Consider the following 18,150-nt stretch of genomic DNA (forward strand, 5'->3'; position numbering starts at 1 on the left):
CCGATATTTCAGAGCCATGGTCGAGGCAATATATTTTAATTTGCACAAGCCTCAGTCAGATAAACAATCAATGAGTCAAGCAGAGGCAGATTAACATATTCAACTAAACAACCCCTTTGTCCCTGCACTTGCTTCTAGCAGGATGGACAGGAGGATGGCAGGGTTAACAAGGAGCCTTCATTTTGGTTATTTTGCTGATAAAAGCAATACCCATGCACAGTTTTGTTGAGGTATGTTACCTTTAGAAAGAAGCAGATCTAATCAGTAGCAGCTGGTGCGTTTTTCTCCAGGGCTATACAACAAAAAAACAAGGTATCACACCTGTTATGGCTTTTCTGGACTTTAATTTCCACTTTCTGTTTTATTTTATTTTCTCTGCTTCATGTGTCCTGTGACTTTCTGTCCATTTGGCTTTCCCTCCCTTTTTCTGTGAATCACCTGTATTTAATTAGTCTTGTAAGCAATGCTCTGTTCCCATTGTTTTAACTACCAATCAGCTTTCAACCTGCCCTCATGTCTTTCCACCTGTATCTTGATTAGTTCTTTTGTATTTATAGTCCTGTCATCTCACTGTTAGTTGTTGGTTCGTCCTTTCTAGTCCCAGGGAGATTTGTTTGCTTGTTACCTGCCTACTGTTTTTGCCTGCTTTTTGGACACTCTGATTTGTAATTTTTTATTTTTTTTTCTTAAATCACAAGTCATAATGAATGTAAACAAAAAACGTGTTTATTGTTACTTTGTAGTACTTAAAGCTGTCAAGCTAGCAGCTTGTGGAATACTCAGGTGACGAGTTAAGAAGTGTAGCCAGCGCTTCAAACAAAGGGTTATGTAAATGTTGGAGACACTAACAATAATCTATAATCTTTATACATTTAACGCAAACAGGTTGAATAGACATTTCTTTATCATTTAAAATGCACTCTTTCTATATATTTGCATGTGTTCTTTGAATTCATGTGATTTGACTGCAATGTTTGTCTCAATAAATTAAAAAAATCCACGATGAATCATAAATTGGATCCTAAATAAAAAATCAACTATACAGTATGGACATACAATGTGACCCAGCATTTTAGGTTGGTAAAATGGTAAATGGATTGTACTTATATAGCGCTTTTCTAGTCTTTCCGACCACTCAAAGCGCTTTCACACTATTTGTCATCATTCACCCAGTCACACACTGATGGCAGGGGCTAAATTGCCACCTGCCTATCAGACTAACTCATTCACACACCGTAGTCACAGCTACGGGAGCAATTGGGGTTAAGTGTCTTGCCCAACGCATCGGCATGCGACTAGCGGAGCCGGAGATCGAACCGGCGATCCTCTGATTATCCACAGTCGCCTCGTCTAGTGCGCACTATGCTGTCATTCAAAATGCTGTTAGGGCACTCTAGAAAGTCACAGGGACAGAATTCATCAAATTCATTATCAAAGCCTTTCAGTGCATGAGATTTTGGAAGGCACAGGGTTAACCCCAGCTTTTCACGGATTGTGTTGATTTGCTCTCTTTGTTTCTATGGCTTTTGTGCATAAGGATGAAAGATGAAACATGTTGCAACTTGCATAGAGCAACACAAGGACGTAAGTGTCTTTGTACTTGATGATTTTTGTGTATGTCTTGGCAAGTGGGATGGCATGTAGCACTATTCTGGTGTCAGCCTCCTCACTCCTGATCACTCTTCAAATCAGTTGGACTCTCCACACTGTTGTTTTGGATGGCGGGACCGCATAGGTCAGAGGTCACTAACTGGCGGACTGCGGTCCGGATCCGGACCTAGACGCCGCTTTATCTACACCCAGGACCTAAAACCGATAATAGAATTGAGAATTATTAAATTTTGACGGAGCACTACTATTTTAACCGACACAGCTTTTCCAGCATTTACGGCACTTGTTCAGTGGTGCAGGAAACACACCGACCAATGCGTCACGTGATGCAGTTTAACCAATCAAATATGGGTATTCTGACAAGTTTCCTGACTCGAGTGAGATGTACACACACCGTGACACAGGGGAGAGACGAGGAAAGAGATCGCAGAGCAGGACAACCATTACTGGAATTGAGAAAAACAAATCAAAGGACAGTTTTTAAAAAGAGAGAAATGTTCTAGGAGCCCAGGGTCTTTGACCAAAATTGGCTGACTCGTATTGATGAAAGCTTCCCACGGGCAGCTGTGGAACAGTATGTCTTAATTGGAGCAAATGTATCCCCTCACTTTTGAAATGAAGGCACAGAAAATACACATAAGAGCCCATAATGATCAGAACTACACATTATTTCACACAATTTGAAAACTGAGAATAATTGTTAAAATATAATTGATGTGTACTTTCTTTATTTGATTTGACAGTTGTTTACTACACAGATACGTTGTTACTACTAGACTTCTTAAATTTTCGGCTCAGGGGCCACAATGATTTAAAATTTGACAGGTGGGCCGGGACAGTAGCAGATGGATGGAGAGTGTTTGTGTGAACTAATATAAATTACAAGTAAAGGCCATTACCTAAAAGTAAAGAAAACTTACTGTAGTGGCAAAAACTCATACATTTGGTTGTTCCTTTAACCTCTATATTTGATGTCCTGTATTGTTTTTACCACGTAGAGTTTGGGTGAATATGTCTGACTCGCAACCTTTCCTAAAAGAAAATCCAGAAGGAGCTGGTTCACTGTTGCCTTCCATTTATTGCAAAATAAACAAAAATAGGAACATAAGATGCAGTTTCAATGTCTTTTGGGTTTTGCTGCAGCGTAGCCGATGCCTTTCAATCAGCAGATGCTTTCACAGGCTGAGGCCGAGGTCAAAAATGATATCTGCCGTCACCCACTTCTCCACACCTCACTATGCATCATAACCACCATCTTATAAGTTGCCCTCCTCACCTGAGGGCGGGGCACACTTGCTTTCAAGACAAATTAAAATCCTGCGGTGCTGTTTCATAGTCTTGTGACAGGGGACACAAGACTATGTCTCCAGCTGAAGTGACCAGCTGAAGTGACTTGTCAACAGAGAACAGATGGCAGAATTCTCCGTGCAGGTCGTCCAGCGATTTGCTGTATTTCTTCATATGTCGAGGGGGCTCTTTCAGTGTCTTTATTATCAAAATGTATCTTGAGAATAAAGTCAATTTGGCTTTGAAGGCTCTCACATTTGTGTACATTTCATGCACAAATTGATCTTTCCCTTGTAGCTTCATGTTCAGCTCATTTATGTATGTCAATATGTCCACAACAAAAGCAAAATCACAAAGTCAATCATTAGCTTTCCTGATTAACTCCAAAAATGAGCTAATCTCCCCTTTGAGCTCCCACACTCGTCGACATACTTTCCCCAAACTTAACCAGCGGACATGAGAGTGATAAAGCCAGTCCTGGTGATCAGCATCAGTTTCCTCAAGGAACTTAATAAAGTGACGATGCTGAAGTCCCCTCGCTCGTATAAAGTTAACGAGTTTTACGACTGGCTTCACTACATGATCAAGCTGCAATACAGACTTGCACAGGGCTTCCTGATGGATTATGCAGTGTAGGAAAATTACATCCAGCTCAGGGTTTTCCTCTTTCACTTTAACCTGGATTCTTTTCAGCAGCCCGACATTTTTTCCTGTTAAGTTTGCCGATCCATCTGTGGTGACATTGGCAAGTTTACACCAAGGTAGCTTCAGCCTCTCGATGACACCCTGTCATCCCCTTTAGAGATTCCAAGGTCAAAAATTCCTCTGTTATCTCAAAATTGTCATTAATCCTTCTGATAAAAATTAAGAGCTGAGCGGTGTCTTTTATGTTGTTACTTTCGTCCAGTGCTAACAAATATAATTTAAATGACTCAGCTTTTTTTGTTTAACTCGCTGGCTAAGTCTTCGTCAATTAGTTCTACACGGCACTGTCCTGCGTGATAAGCTCATTTTCAAATTTGTTTTTGCTCTCTGGACACAAGAGACCTGCTCTCTCTACCATGCATTCTTTCAAAAACTCCCCTTCGGAAAAAGGCTTGCTGGCCTTTGCTAATTTGAATGCTAGCAAATAACTTGCCGTGGTGCTTGACTCTTGAATAGCAGTTTGTCGAAGACAGAAGGGCTCAATGCAGTGGCAAAGATGAATTAGAGAGACTAGACCAGACTCCAGCGAAGGTCAATTGTGTCTGGAATGCGCCATCTAGTGGGATCAACTGAAACGCCGGGTATTGCATGAAAAAGGCAAAATTAATGTGGTCTTTACTATAATTTGGACAATTTTCTACCAATATTCGACGGGCAAGATTAAAAAGCCCAACGGGCCATATATGGCCCATGGGCCGTAGTTTGCCCATGCCTGCTCTAGAACCTATACCAGAGAAAAGTTATTTTTTTCCAGGTCTCAGACTGTAATTAGGGAGCAGCATCAGGTAATTGGGAAGGTCTCTGGCTGATGAATGATGCACTGTTGTCACCTGGATAGGATTTATACTGTACTTCTGTGGTTGTGAGGCCACCACTTACACCTTCAGTGTGAAGAGATTCAATGGAATGGCAGCATTCTTATATGTTGTGATAAGGATAATCATAGAAAGATAAAGAATTCTGAAATGTGATTATAACTGATGATAAAGAAGCTTGAGCATTAAAAATGTAACTGATAAAGGACTTACAGAATCTGTTTGGATGACCTGAAAAAACCCTCAGTTTACGACATGACCTTTGATACTCAGAGGCCATGCCCCCACTGAATAGGATAAGTGGTTGAGGATAATGAATGGATGGATCTTAGATAATACGTTTTAGACAGTTCGCTTTTGAGTGCAAAAATTCAAGCCACACACACACACACACACACACACACACAAGCTTTATTAGCCTTCGTCTACAGTGGAATTTCCACTGTAGGGCCCCATGAACTGGAGCATCATTAAATATGCAGAATTCCCAGTGATGTGACTTGGCACCAGGGACTGAGGATCTCCTTCCAGCAGCAGTCTAACCTGAGACAGCCAAAATGTAGGAGCATGATGCCAGCCAGTAAGGGTCACTGTCATAACACAACTGCATTTGGCTGTCAAACAACCCATTTAGTATTACTGAATAAAATTGTCTCCTATTATGGTATGCTATTGGATTTTTGCAGTGCAGTTCCACAATTGGAATGTGACATCCATCAACAGCACAGATGCTATTAAGAAATCCTGCTGCCTGAAATCCTCTGCCCTGTGGGGTGATAGATACAGCAGAGAGCAGAATTCATGCAGATTCCCTTAGACAGTCTGTCAAACCTTTCTGCAGCCCTGCTGTAATGGTTAGAAAGTGTCCATAAACAAACGGTGACACTGTTAGTGTCAACTTGTGCTGTTTGTTCATTTGAAAGAGGGCTGAGGGCAGCTATCGACTTACAAAGTGCTTCGATGTTATTTTTAAAGATGTATCTACATATCAAAATTTCTAGGGGAACTTACCTTTTTCTCAGGTTTTAACATACAACAACAAACCTTTAATTAAATAAAACAGATTTAATTTGAACAGAATCAATACTATCAAAGGACATCTGACTTCTGTAAAAGATGCATGGGATTACCAGCACAGCAACCTGTCTTAACTGACTTAAAGGAATTAGCTCTTCAGGCTATTTTCAATCAAAATAGCCTTAAGCCTCTCAATAACTACATCTAAAATTTAAAAAAAACTGATCTCACCAGTACCAACATAACCCACAAAGTGTCCAAACAACATTTAACAAGACAAGCTGCAAACGCAATACTGTCTTCATACAAAAATGTACAGCTACCAAAGACTACAAACTGAAGTTACACAACAAAAGCTCTTCACATTAAAAGTAGTGCACACATTTTTTTGAATTGCATACCCCTAACAGAAACTAGTTTGTTCACCCAGCATTGCTTTAAAACAAAAGAAGGCTAAATATCATCTTGCAATGGGATCACACCAGCCACGACACCAAATGGCCACTATGGCCCCTTTCCCACTTCTGAACTCTGAAATAACTTGTCCCACTGTGCAACAAACAGACTGCTTGTCACTACACCACAGTAGAAAACCAAACAAAGCAGAAAACTACCAAAACCTAGGGGAGTTACCAAAAATATGTAACTGTGGACTGGATGAACCCCCATATTTTACAATCCTGGCTCAGGGAGAAGCAACATGGGGGAAGAAACAAAGTTGGATTAAGAATTTATTAAATTAGTAGAAAGAGCAGAAAGAGCAAATAAAGTGGTGTGGCAAGACTCTGCTCCTTGGGAGTCTGGAGGGCTGGAGGGCTGATAATATGAAAAAATATTTGAATGATAAGACAAGATGGGAAAATGTAATGAAAGACATTACTGTAATTGGAAATTGCCTTGTTATGATAATCGCCCATTCTAATTTAACTTCGCAAATATGAAATTTATGAATTTCATTTTGCTCACCTCGGCATACTTGATGTAAAAGTGAGATCTACATGACCCCCTACGTGGCCTTGATTTTTTGCACTTTTCACACATGACAGGACCCGTTTAAGTAGTTTTTTTCCATCCTCACCACAGTTGCAGCACTTGGAGGACAGCAGTGAGTTGGAAAATAATGACACCAAAGATAAAGATTGTGGTCAGTTCAATTGTCACCAAATCCTACACACTGGACCTTTTAAGTTTGAAGCGTGAGCGGCTCCTGCCCCGTTTCTAGGCGGGGAAGTCGTTCGCACCTAACACGGTGGTCACTCCGTCGGCTGTCCCACCTGCAAGGATATACGTTCCTTTTTGAGGTGCTGGAACAAAACCTTCGGCCTTTTATCTCACCCCGTAGCTAAATCGTTAGGATTTCGGATTAATTGTCTTCTTGAAAGTCTTTTACGGCTAAAGCCCTAGGCGTTCTCAATGGGATGCAACCCTAGCACCCTGTATGTAATAGTTATGTACTTCGTCTGTACTTTACTATTGCCTATTGTGAACATTCTCACCATTTTATGACTAACACTGCCAAGTCTTCACTCAGGGTACTTACCTTAAGCTCCTCTGCATGCTTCAGTCGTCACTTCTGATCACAAGATCAACGGACAGGGGAAGAGGGTTAAATTATTTTAAAGGACCAGAATACGTTGTTTGGTTTCAGTCTCTTACAAAATGTAAGGCCGGATTTTTATTTAGGTTTTTCTCACAACAATCTCTTACAACAATTTCAAGTCAATGAAACAGTTTCTGTGATACAAGAAATAAGTCTAACCCTCCTTCTATACAGAGTTTTCCTCTTTATCAGTTCTCACTGATTTTGCTATGAGGAATAATCCAGTCACTTTCTAAGGGGGTAAGACTCCTAAGTCCAGTTGGGGGAAAAAAGCCCAAACTCACAGATTCTCTGCTCCTTTTTATGCTGCTAAAAAGCTCCACCTCCTTCTGGCTCATGAGTGACTCACCCACAAGTCCTCCCCTCTTTTAGAGCTAACACAGAATGTAACTGGTTTGATCCTGTTCACAAGAGGAAGCATACGTTTTAGAGTGACTATTCTAATAAAGACACATATACAGTTTATATGGTTCATCACATCTATCAAAAAGTAAAGCAAGTTATAGGTTTAATCATTTCTATCAAAAAGTAAAAAGGTTTATAGGTTCAATGGTTATACGTTGATTCAAAAGGTTACAGGTTATAACAGTTATACTTTTATACTTTCATACTTTTCTACGATCTCTCAACAAGTTATACAATGTTGGCTACATTAGTAAGTATTTTCTTTGTATGTCGCTAAGTATACAAGGATCCATTGATGTTGGACAGTTATTTGGTCCACTACTTTGTTTCAGACTGTTGCTCAGTGGTAGAGCAGGGTTGTCCTTCAATCAGAGGATCGGCGGTTCGGTCGCCGGCTCCACTAGTCCAAATATTTCCCTATTATCTTATATAAGTGTCCTCTCTATTGGGCAAGACACTTAACCCCAAATAGCTCCCGCAGGCTGTTCCCGTGGTGTATGAATGGGTACGAATGTTAAATAGTTCTGATGGGCAGGTGGCACCTAGCATGGTAGCCCCTGCCATCAGTGTATAAATGGTGAATGACGACATGTAGTGTTAAAGTGTTTGGAGAGGTCGGAAGACTAGAAAAGTACAGTCCATTTACCATTTATTGCAACAACTATACTGGATTAATTGTCATGAGCGAGAATGAATCCTACTGACTCAGGTGATCAAGACCAGAAGGTGAAAGTTCTACATTATGCAGTTAAATATCTCCATCTCCGTCTACAGTACTTAGATTGTTGGTTTATAGTGGAGTTACTCGAAAGCCCAGTGCGTCACATACAGATGCTAAAGGGTGCCTTGTGCATCAGTGTCAGACGCCGAGGGCTGTGACAAAGGTAGTTTGACGCTTATGGAATGAGGTCAGGCTGAAATATCTGTCTCTTTAGCAGCTAAATGTTCTGCTATGCAGCTAAGCAAGTAGTGTACAGTGAGTTTATCAGCAGCAGACAGTTGTTTTCATTTTGCTTACATTAAGTAAGGCTGAAGCAAAAAAGTTCTGTATAAAAAGGAATATCCCCAGTGGAAAACTGCATTCAAATCCCAATCATCAAAACATCACTAGAAATGTACTTACCCTGCTCTGGAGGAGGGTTAGGAGGATTTATATTTACAGGAGGATGTATACAGTTGTAACAAGTGACTCAATATCCATTTTAATATTGTAAACATCTTTAAAAAAATACATTGACATATGAAAAGCTTTAATGTGCTGTAATATGTAGTATGTATGTGTGTATGTGTGTTCAAATGTGTCCCTATAGGAGAGATACATAAAGTGCTTTCCCATCTTTTGGTTGTCAATGACTCCGAACTAGGCTGATTAATTGATCCAAAACGGGAGCCTCTGGAAAGAGGGGTGGGAGTGTTGTGTTGATTTATAATGCATAAACTAGAGTGAAAATGAGAGAGCGAAGGAGATTGAGAAAGGCAATGATTGAGAAAGAGAATGGGAGCTGATGATTGATTGACATTTGGAAAGAGACTAGCTATGAGCCAGGAGATGCTTGACAAAAAAAAAAAAAGATTGAAAAGAGAGAGAGGGCAGTGATTGATATTTTTAGGGAAGAGAGATAGTAAGAAGGGGTGTTGAGAGGTGTGTGTGTGTATATATATATATATATATATATATATATATATATATATATATATATATATATATATATTAGGACAGTGGACAGGCATGGTTTTATTCAGTTATGATTTATTGTGCTTGGGGTTTAATGGACAGCTGCATTTGAGGCAGGAATTTCTACATTCAAAAATGTTATCAAAAAAGCTGCACTTTATCATTCACCTTAGCTGCAGTGGTTCAGCCGGGCAGGTGCATACTTTCAGGTTGAGGTGGCTTTGACAATATACAGTATATTCTCTTGTTTCACTTTCTAGGGGATAGCCTATGATTACAGACTGACGTAGCCCACCAGATGTGTGGACACTAGGGGTGTAACTGTTCACAAAATTCCCGGTTCGGTTCAATACAATACAATGGTGCCACGGTTCGGTACAGCACGGTTCAATACAGCAAAAAAGCAGAAATTCCCATCATAAAGTATGTTATTTTTTTACTTTGAACAATGATGGATTCATTTGTGTACAGGAAGCTGCAGCAACTAATGTGTTATCTTTAACACGTGGGCTGCTGTTGTGCTTCTGTGAAAGAAGGTCACAATCTCTGCAGTTCGTAATGCGTACCGAACGGTTAAACCCCTAGTGGACACAGCTCTTCAGTCTCTGTGCAACAGAGGAATCAGGGTCTTTTATAGTGTGACCCGGTGATACGCAATGCACAAGACCCAGAATAAACTAGAGACCGACTGAAAATATAGATTTTATTGACAATGTATGGCATAAAAGAATTGTCTCCACTCCACTACGGTGACTCAAACCACACAATAAGATATGCATGCAAGATGCCAACTCTACCACTTAGTCCCCCTTCAGTACAGCACAAAGCCCCACAAGAAAATAAACAGAACATGGCCCATTCGATTGATTTATTAAAAGGCACACTAAATCTAAACACTAAAAGTAAGGGTAAAACAGTGGTTGGCTCTTCTATTGTCTTTGTTTGAAACTAAAAAAGAAACAATACATCATATAAAAAGCAACCTCTACACAAACATTTGATAAAACATGCAATGTAAAAGTAAATAATCTACCTTTCTAGACTGGACACCGTCCCCTCCACTAGTTGACAACATACCGATGACTGGAATCTATATTTATAAGAACCATGTTAATGTGTTAATTGACTAAAAAGCTATGTAAAAACCTCTCCGTTCTGCTTAAGCATACCTTTATTATTGGTTGATGTGCCTAAGCAATCACTCCAAGTTTTACAGTAGTCCCTCACCAAACATGAATCTAGCAGATAACACATTTTTAAACATTATCTCACACACACCTTTGATTTAATGCTATGACCTAAAAAGAATACATCATGTTTCTACAATTTCACTCTTAAAATCATGCTTTTCAACATATTTATAAAAGGAAAGAAAGAGAGCTTACCAATTCAGTCACCAAACAAAGGCTGGCCTCAGCTGCTTCCTCAGGTGTGTCTGAGTTCAGGAGGAAAGGCCCAGGTAAACTTCCCACCCCGTTTTATAGACTCTGCCCCCTGTTGCCTAGGTCCTAATGGTAGGCTGCCTTCCCACAATAGTGAAGACCTCATTATCATGGCTATGATCTTACAACTAACCAAGTTTGGGTTCACGATCAACAGGAAGGGAAGCAACCCCCTGCCAAACTACCAGGTGGAGTATCTGGGGTTTATGCTCGACACAGGCTGCAGGCAACTCTGTCGGACCACAGACGGACCTGCTGCTGTCAGTCTACCACTACGTGTATTACAGGGTGTAATGGTGATAGCGCCTGCAGTGGTATCCTGCTTTAGCTTGGATGCCAGAAAGCACAAGCAATGCCTTTTGGAGAGAGTGAGGCGGGAGCAGTTCATATCACTGCGCCAAGCAGCAACCTACTACAGATTCCTGCTTGGCGCAGTGATATGAAGATATGATTCAGGGGCGGCAGCCTAGCCCAGTTCTGGGGGGCTCCGTCTCAGGAGGCGGGTGCATTAAGAAGAGTATCATTGTTAATGCACCCTAATGGGCCGTCCTCTCCGGGCTTGGCTCCTGAGTGGGACAGGGTAAGGTGGGATGGACAGGCGGTTCAGACCATCCAGACAGCTAGAGGGGGGGATCTGCCATTGCTTGATACAGGGAAAAGCGGTCAGGGTTCCACCGCTGGTGCAAGGAAACAGAGATGCGTGCCTCCTCCCCAAAGTGGGAAATGCTATTGGTGCTCGGGGCTTTGGTGAAGGGTGTCTTTCAACCTCTGGAGCATTCATCTCTGTAAGGAGTCATTCAAGACAGCTTTGCTGCTTGTGTTGCCCTCCCGTCAGTGTATGATATGATACTCTTCTTTTGCTGTTCTTCTTCTGCGAAACTTTACTAATGTCCAAACTAAACAACAATACCAAAATAACCATGCGGTCACATTCACCAACGGGTTAGCTAGTTAGGCTAATGCTAATAACGGCCCTATCAACAGTTTTCTACCAAACAACGACTTACAATCTATTACTAGCCTTAGCTAACAAGCGTAACAATTTTCCTAAACAATGTGTGCCTTTAAAATCTAAATCTCACCTTGAATACAGTTTAATCAAATGTTTTATTGAGGGTGCCTGTTCTCTACGTTACACTCTTCTACTTACTGCTTCTTGAAGGCTACCCTTCGTCCAAATCTCTTTGTTCCCTAGAACTCGAGGAGCTCCTTTGGGATGAGGGTTATACAGCTGGATGTTTTTTGTCTTCCATCCCATGCGGGGGAAAGGGAGGCAAAGTTACATCTGCCCAGTTGGTGCGTTGACATGTTAAGTTGAATGCACGGCCCCCATCAGGTGCACAGAACAGCTGTTCAAAAAATCTATTGTTTTACTCCATTAATATATATATATATATATATATATATTTTGACAGTACTGAAGCAAAACATGCCCAAAGATGATGGATCCTATATGCCTGGAACTCTCCTCTATCCATTCATTGACTGATATTTGAGGTGTGACCTAGTTAGACAATGTAATGAATATGACATTAACCTGTTTAATAAATAAAATCAGCCTTTAATTGAAAAGGTTAATTATAATTTCCGCAATGGGTACATATTCCCCTTAGAGAAACACAACACAATATAATTCCATCAAGACTAATTATTTTTATCTGCCTTTGTTTACCTGATGGAATCCACACGTCAGTTTTCTCTTGGCTTTGTGTCACACCCACTCTCTTCTATCATCCAGGTGTCAGAGCTCACTAGCACAGAGCACAATGCTAAAGGAGGAAATTAGGTGTCATTACTGAGGGCCAACCCCACCTGACGATGGTATCCTCCTGACCATGCATCTGCTCTGCAGGTGCACACCTGTGGCCATAGGCTTATCAGAGGTCAGCTTCCATTGTGTCTGTGCTCACACTGTGCACCGTAGGCTCATTAAATCTATAGCCACAGCATTCTTACCCATACAGGCCCTGCACTCAGCACTATGGCATTAGGGGGGGACATTTTGTGCTTCTTGGCATGGAAGAACATGGGGTTTTTGTTTTATTCCTGCCACAAATCTTATCAAGTTGTGGCAGTAATATGCTAATGATCAGAGCTCTGCACAAATTGCTTCAGCTTTAAGACTAATCCACCAAGACCGGCCCCCATAAACCCCGTTGTAATTGGAGCATTCTCTGCACTAATCAGACTTGCTGTCCATGATGCCTGCATTACATACAGAAGTCATTGTGAGTGGCCACACTCACTCAGCTTTTACAGCACTTCTCAAAGCTGCTGCTGGAGTTGTTGTGGTCAAGTGTCATTGAACTGGCTGTGATTTTGCTTTGTATGATTTAGGCTACAAATCAATATTTTACCAACCATATGATGCAATTTTGATTCACATTTGCATATCGTAACAGCAGCAAAGAGGCCTTATTTTTTGCCAAATGCTGTAAGGCAGGTTTTTATCTTGGTGTGCCAATTTTCTGATTTGATTGTGTTGGTGATCCAGCATGCTTGTGGGTGATTGTGGCCTGTCTGATTATGCTAACATAAGTGGATATCAAAAATACTCACATGCTTTTACATATTCAAGCTTTGAGGCCTAAATTAATTTTGAATCTACTGAACTCATTGGAAGTATACACACAATGGGCCTCCTTTACTAATAGATCTGTAAAAAAATGTCTTACTTAGCACACAAAACAAATGCTAATGCAAAATGACCATCAGATTCATGAATTGTGTGTACTGGACAGTTTTGTTCTTCCCACCATGTGTATGTTAAGGAATCAGAATCATTCTAAATTGACAGGCGTGTGCCAGCTATTTGCAATCAGCATGCTGCCATGCCCCCATTTCTCAATATGTTTGCCTAGAGGTGTATCCATGGAGATCGTAAAGAAGCTGTTGTAAAAGAGCATAGCCTCAAAATAAAAAAATAAAAAATTATTTGAGATTTTGAGACAATTGTGTCCGAGGTGGAAGGCAGAAAAGGCACACAAGTTGACATTCAGCAAGGACTTTCACCCAGAGGTAATGTGTCTCCTAAAGTGGCTGCACAGAATAGCTCAAAGTTTTATCACACTGACAGTCTTTCAAATTCTAAATCAACATTTGAATGTGCAGCTTCATTTTTTGAATGTGTATTCATTCTGTTAATTGTGTTTTTCTGCGCAGTGTCAGACAAAGATCAGGCTACATTAATATGATTAGTGTTATACTATTTGTAGAACTACATTTTAGTGGTGCCTGTGTGCTGACTCATGTGTTCTAAACTAAATTTCCAAAAACTCCAGTGTGTTGTAAAGTCTAAAAGTTATCATTTATTGAAAAAGAATAGATGTAATCAATTCTAAAATTCACAACATATTTTTACCTGATGAAATATTCTCATTCAATCTATATCTGTTGGCATTTAGTATTTCAATAATAACATTTTCACTGCAGTCAACAAACTGTTCTTTGTCAGCTCTGGTTTTAATGGGGAGTTCTAGCATCACTCTAACAGCACCATAAATTACATTTACATAACCACAATAACATCAAATAAATAAAGTATGATCACAAACAGTATTCAACAAGCTTCAATCAAAGTCCTCAATAGAAGCTTTGAAATATATAATAATTATTTAATACATTTAGCCAATGCATTACAAAACAAACTGTTTTAAATATTGTATCAAAGTCTTTTTTAATTATTATGGTTTTAATATGAGATGCATTTAGTTAAACGGTGTGTGTTTATATTAAGATAGCCGGACCAGCATTCATCATTTGTACGTATGCATGGTTTGATGTAATAAGAAAAAATTGAAAGCTTTTGCACAGCAGAAGCATGTCGAAGTTGTTAATACCGTAGCATCAATGATAAAAAATCTATTTTCGGCCCCATATCATGGATTTCCAAATGGGAATGTTGAAGCTGAATCTCTGTTGGTTCATACTGAAAGACAATGATGCAAAAGGCACAAGCTGTTCTACACCAGAATGGCTGTGGAGAGGCACATTTTAAATATTAATTTGAGATGCATATAGATTTCATATAGTCTACAGTTTCTAGACTGAAGCCTAACAGGCTCTGGCAGAAGCTAATTTTCCAGCACATTAGCATGCAAGATAGGGATGGATTTGATATATTCTATAAGCTTGTTGGGGAAGCTGAGCAACAGGATGATTCTGCAAAACCTCAATGCATTTTGTTAAAAAAAAAAGTCATAACCCACCCTTCCTTCTCTTTTTTGGACTCTGTTCTAGTCACAGCCCTTGTTTCTCCTCCACATTTCCCTTGTCTCCTGTTGTCTCCTGTCCAAATCCCACTGATCTGCAGTGACAGTTTATTGCACAATGAAGTAATGTAACCTCGCACAAACACAGGGAGGGAGAGAGGCACACACAGAGGGAGAGAGGGGGGGAGGGCTGAGGGAGTATGACACACACGCACACACACATATCAAACGGAACAGCAAGAGAGACTGACATTCGAGCACGCCATGGGGCTGCTAACATGGGGAGTCTGAGGTGATGTGACCAAACTTGAAGCCTCCAGTTTTGACTCACACCTCAATGCCCCTCTAGGTAGAAAAAAACTAAACTTGTGGGGCAACAAGTACTTTGCACAGAGGCAAAAGAAGAAAATTACATAACCTCACTTTTCTATTTTATAACATTTAAAAACAGATGAAAATCCAACTGAGAACATAACTTAACTTAACTTGCTGTTATACTGCTCAACTCCCCAATTGTATGTACTGTTAATTTGGGTAGCTGTTTGCCCAATTTTACCCTCTGAACCCCACCCCCACCCCCGGCGGGATGGAAAAGAAAGTTGTCTTTAAACAATCGCCAAAACTACGGCGTTTATCATAGACAGAAGCTGTAAAAACTGTGATTATTGTCAGATTTGCATCTTCTCCACGGTTCTTCCAGAGAAAAAACCCAAAATGAAGCTTAAAATTGTGATATTTCATAAAAACATTTTATTCTACGTGTCTCATTTAAAATGTCGCCCCAAAGAAACCTTTGGCTTTAACTAGATACTGTAAAAAAAAATTAAAAAAATAAGCCATGATTGACTCGGCTGTGACAGAAATGTGGAACTGCAGGCTGCTGAACACATTCACATTTTTACAACCTCTACTTACAACCTCTCCTGTCTTCTCCTCAATGCACTAACTCAGTATTTATAGCACGTGGAGCCTCCATTTCGTTCCAACATTTGTAAGACTTGTGGACACTTAAAAAAATGTTGGATATATAGATTTTATTGTTTGCCAATTTTTGTAAAATTAACAAAGAAATCAACTTGCATTTTTTTTCTTTTTTTATGATTCATGGCATTGCAACTGTAATATAAGACATTTTATAATTATCTCTGCTTTTAGCCATGATTGTGCCGTTTCCATAGAAGTGCAGGACTTTTATATTGCAGTGAAACTCATGGCCACAGAGAGGAAAAATGTGACGGGAGCAAAATACGCCCCAAAACGGGTTCAGAGGGTTAAACGTTGTGTCACTTAGTGCATGTTTATCTCATGGTGCAACTGTTGCACACTGAAATATATAGTACGTATGATCTTGCAATGTTCTGCCGTCTTTAAAGAGGAACTAAGCCCTCTGTAAAAATATACATACAGTAAAGAGTGACCTCCTCAGGTTGAACACTAGCTATTGAACCTGGTTTCTGCTATTGGCTGTCTATGACGTCCTCAAAAATCTATGAAATGCGTACGCTATTATATACAATTATAAACAGATGACAGCTTCTTCTCAAGTACAGATTTATTTGATCTAGACTGTAAGTGTAGAAAATGAAATGAATTGTCTGATCTTCAAGCTTTCATAAACAGTCACTTCCACACATGAATTCATAGAACAAAGGCACTCATACACGTGCACGCCCGTACCCACGTGCATGGCCATGCTTACATGTACACTCATCAATTTAACTTGAGCATTTCAGTTATGTTTGAGCAGAGGCTTATGTGTACACGCCTTTGCCCATGTACATGTGCACAGCAAGAGCCACGTGCACGCTCATCAATTTACAGAATGAATGAGAAATTGCGATGGCATAAATAAATACTTGAATGAACACATGGGCATGTGAACCTGGAACAACAGGAGAATGATTTGGCACACAAGTCAGTTAAGATAAAGAAGCTGCTTGTGAACATGCACACACCATTTATTTTCAGAGGGGGTCCACCAGGTTTGATTTTATGATATTATGAGGGTTACATTTTATCGTCTCAATTTGTTTTTTTGTTGTTTTGAGCCCACATCTTCGCAGAGACCTGGATCCATCGTGGTCCAGGATCAAGCTGCAGGACAGAGAGCAGGACTCTGGTGGACCAGAGGAGGACTCTGTTTACATCATGATGCTTGGTGCTCAAACAGTTAAAGTTGATAAACTATTTTTTCACCATGTTGAATTTTTTATGATAAGATGTCGGGCATATTATTATTTGCCCAGAGAATTGTTTTTGTTACTGCTGTGATGCAAATTCATAAAAATGCACTACAGGAATGTACTGCTGTTTTTGTTTTGTTAGCACAATTGTTGCAATTGGGCTACAACTGCATTCTGTTGGGCAATGACAATAAATTATCCTTGAATCCTTGAAAAACACATAAAGCCTGTTGTAATGCCTCTGCAATGCATATGATATAAATGAATCATTTAATGAGAGTAGTAAGCATAATAAGGATCGAAAAATTACAACTTAACAGCAGTCAATCTAATTTAGTTTAGGTTTGTGGTTTACTAATAGGCTTGAGTCAAAGATGGCTGCTACTCCACCTGTGAGTATTAATATGACTTGGAGGAGTAGATTCATTTAGGCGGACATATTCTTCATTGCCAGGACAAAATAAATCAATATGATTATCTGATATTAAATAATTTACTAATATAGCTTTAGATGACATTTTAGACACTTTAAGAGTCCACATTTAATTATCCTACTTTGTTGCCCTGTTGTGTTGAATCACCATACAGTTCAGACTGTTTTGGGAATTCTAGGTTATAAGTCCAACTGAAATGAATAAACATTTGGTAGTTATGATTAGGACTGATGTTTGGACTCCGACTAGCTGGACTGTCAAACATCTAGCAAAAGAATCACTAGAAACACTACATCACTGAAACAACCAGGACCCTGAACAAATATCCGGAAACAGACGTCAACTGTATGTGAACTCCAGACCAAAACCTCTAACAGCGTTGATTGGGTAGGGGTCGAAAGTCATGAGGCAGTAGTTAGTGGGTGGCTGATAAAGATCAATCAGGATGTTCACATTCAGAGCCATTTATCATCTTTGAACAAACAGGGCTTACCACCACCCCTCCCTCAATATATCCTCTGTATTGAGGACCGTTTCAGGCCAGGTGGAATTAGGGTGGAATTCTGAAACCAGCAGTAGAGAGTGGCTGTGCTTCAGCTGTAAGCAGAGTTTAAAGGAAAACAAAAGATTCAATCACATTTTTATTCACTCTGCAAAGTCACAAATGAAGAGGCTGATCAGCTTTAATGTTAGAACTCTTCTCAGTGAACCCGTCGGCAAAGGTCAGCTTCAGCTGCTCTTCAGCAAGGAGTTGTTCTGCTGCAG

The 18,150-nt window shown here is 40.0% G+C and overlaps 1 pseudogene; it reads right to left on the bottom strand.

The window, feature by feature from the left end:
* Positions 1 to 2,910: 2,910 nt before the first annotated feature.
* Positions 2,911 to 16,461, bottom strand: LOC137875812 (general transcription factor II-I repeat domain-containing protein 2-like; annotated as a pseudogene).
* Positions 16,462 to 18,150: the final 1,689 nt, after the last annotated feature.

The sequence above is a fragment of the Cebidichthys violaceus genome, unplaced genomic scaffold, assembly GCF_023349555.1.
Source record: "Cebidichthys violaceus isolate CVI_PGR_0920_01 unplaced genomic scaffold, fCebVio1.0.p SCAF_2, whole genome shotgun sequence".
In the NCBI taxonomy this organism is placed as follows: domain Eukaryota; kingdom Metazoa; phylum Chordata; class Actinopteri; order Perciformes; family Stichaeidae; genus Cebidichthys; species Cebidichthys violaceus.